Raw genomic sequence first — 3,137 nt, 5'->3', positions numbered from 1 at the left:
ATTCCACTTTCAATAATAGAACAACCAGAGGGAATATCAATAAGGAAACAGAGGATTTGACCCATACTATAGACCAACTGGACTTAACAGACATATACAGAACATTACACGCACCACCAACAACGAATATGCCTTCTTCCCAAGTGCACATGGAAGACTCTCCAGGATAGCTATAACGTTAGACCACAAAACAAGTCTTAACAAATTCAACAAGACCGAAATCATGCAAAGTGCCTTTTCCAATCACAGTGAAATGAAACTAAAAATGAATGGCACAAATAAAACTGGACAATCCATAAATACCTGAAAATTAAATATCATACTTTTTAACAATCAGTGGGTGAAAGAAGTCACAATAGACCAATGGGATAGAACAGAGAGTGCAGAAATAAACCCACACATATATGGTCAAATGACCTTTGACAGAGTGCCAAGATCACTCAACGGGTAAAGGACAGTTTCTTCAAAAACTGGTACTGGGAAAATTGGATATCCACATGCACAAGAATGAAGTTGGATCCTTATTTTGTACCATATGTAAAAGTTAACCCAAAATGGATTAAGGATATGAAAGTAAGACCTAAAACTATAAAACTCCTAGAAGAAAATTTAGGGGAAATCTTCGTGACATTGGATTTGGCAACGATTTTTTGGAAAGACACCACAGGAACAGGTGACAAAAGCAAATAGAGACAAATGGGACTACATCAAACTTAACAACTTCTGGGCCCCAAAGCACTCAATCAACAGAGTGAAAAGGCACCCTATGAAAATGGGGTAAAATATTTGCAAGTCACATATCTAATAAGATTGTTAATATTCAGGATGTATAAAAAATTCCTATAATGCAAGGACAACAATTCAAAGAACCAAATTAAAAAATGGGCAAAGACTTGAATAGACATTTCTTCAAAGATGATATACAATGGCCAACAAGCATATAAAAAGGTGCTCAACTTCACTATTCATTAGAGAAATGCAAATCAGAAATTGTGAGATATCACTACATACTCATTAAGATAGCTACCACCAAAACAGAAAATAAGAGGTGCTAGTGAGGATGTGGAGAAATTGGAATCCTTGTGCTCCATTGGCAGGATTATAAAATGGTGCAACCACTATGGAAAAGTATGGAAATTCCTGAAAATGTTAAAAATAGAACTACCATATAGTCCAGCAATCCCATTTCTGGATATATATTCCAAAGAATTGAAAGCAGTGTCTCAAAGACATATTTGCACATTCATCTTCATAGAAGCACTATTCACAATAGCCAAGAGGTAGAAGAACCCAAATGTCCACCAATGAATGAATGTATAACCAAAATATGATTATATACACAATGTAGAATGGTTTAGCCTTTAAAAGGAAGGAAATTTTGGCACATGCTACATCCTGGATGAAAGTTGAGGACATTATGCTAAGTGAAATAAGCCAGTCACAAAAAGATGATACTGTATAATTCCACTTACATGAGGTTCTTAGAGTAGTCAAAATTACAGAGACGCTAAATAGAATGGTGGTAGTCAGGGGCCCTGAGGAGGCAGGAAAAGGGAGTTGTTGTTTAGTAGGTACAGAATTTCAGGTTGACAAGATGAAGAAGTTATAGAAATCTGTCTCACAACTATGAATATACTTAACACTACACTTAAAAATGGTTAAGATGGTAAATTTTATGTCATTTTATTTTTTACAATAATAATAAAAACAATAAAAGAAAGGAAGATGTTGGGTATGCAGCCATTGCATGACTTGCTGCCTCTCTTCAGGAATGCCCAATCAACGCCCTGAGCCTAGAACATTCCCCTACATGGAAGTTGGGTTCTGAGCAGTTTCCTGGCCCCAGATTCTTCTTCTTTATTAGAAGCCACACCAGTATATCGTCCCTCCCTCCCCCTATGCCCTTTTGGAGGAAGGAACCTCCATAAGAGACCCACACACACCACATACGTTGATCTTGCTGCATCTTTTTGTCCTTTCTGTGAGTAAAGCATTATTACAACCAGCACCTTTTGTGTTGTCCTCTTTGGAGACCCTCAACCCATAGAAGACACAGTAGGCTCCTACTTCTTGTGGATGGCATTAGGATTTTTGCACTCCACGTGGTTGGAATCCTCACTTGGGGTTGGTAGATGGATCTTCCTACTCAATAAATGAGATATTGGATATTGTGATAGCTCAGAAGTCCCTTCAAGAGAATCTACTAAAGGGACCATAGCTGATTGGTAGGCTCCAATCTTGCACCTTTTTTTATTTTTGAGGAAAATTAACCCTGAGCTAATATCCACCACCATTCCTCTTTTTGCTAAGGAAGATTGGCCCTGAGCTAACATCTGTGCCCATCTTTCTCTATATTATATGTGGGACACTTACCACAGCATGGCTGATAGACAGTATAGGTCTGTGCCCAGGATCTGAACTGGGGAATCCCGGACCTGTGAATTGGAACATGCAAACTTAACCTCTGTGCTACTGGGTGGGACCCTGCTGCACCTTTTAACCTATGTTGAAGTTCAAACCAGACCATACTTCCTCCAGACTTCTCCCAGCTAACAACTGAGCACAGCAATGGTACTAGAACTGGGATATTTGCTGCTGACTCCAGATTTCTCTAACAAGCAATTTTGACTCTGGGACTCTCCATCATCCAGGCCAAAATTTTCTTAGAACTGCAGTGAGTTATAATGTTCTTCGCACAGAATTCTTTTTTCCCTCTCTCCTTTCACATTGGTCACACCATCATCAGCATCTAAGACCCTTCTTGCAGACTCTTGCTGTCTCTCTATGTATCATTTACAAGCATTTTCCCAAATAAATATCTGCACTTCTACTCCTGTCTTAGCACATGCTTCTTTGAGAACTCAAACATTTTTGAGGATTTTTCCTATAAAAGGAAACAAAGAAATACAGCAGTAACTGGAAAGGGTTTGGAAGGGAAGGCTAATTTAAATGTGGGGAATTATAGTGTTTTTTTTAAATGCCACTAAAAATAATACAGTAGAAGGGAAAATATTCATGAGATAAGACTGAAAGGGAATAAATTTTGGAGTAGTAGTAGATTAGTAGGTTAATCTAACAATGGAAAATCATAATGAGGTATAGATATAGGAGAAAGCAAGGTCTAGGTATGACCGTGA

The sequence above is a fragment of the Equus caballus genome, chromosome 17 (genome assembly GCF_041296265.1).
Source record: "Equus caballus isolate H_3958 breed thoroughbred chromosome 17, TB-T2T, whole genome shotgun sequence".
Classification (NCBI taxonomy): domain Eukaryota; kingdom Metazoa; phylum Chordata; class Mammalia; order Perissodactyla; family Equidae; genus Equus; species Equus caballus.
This window is presented reverse-complemented; position numbering follows the sequence as displayed.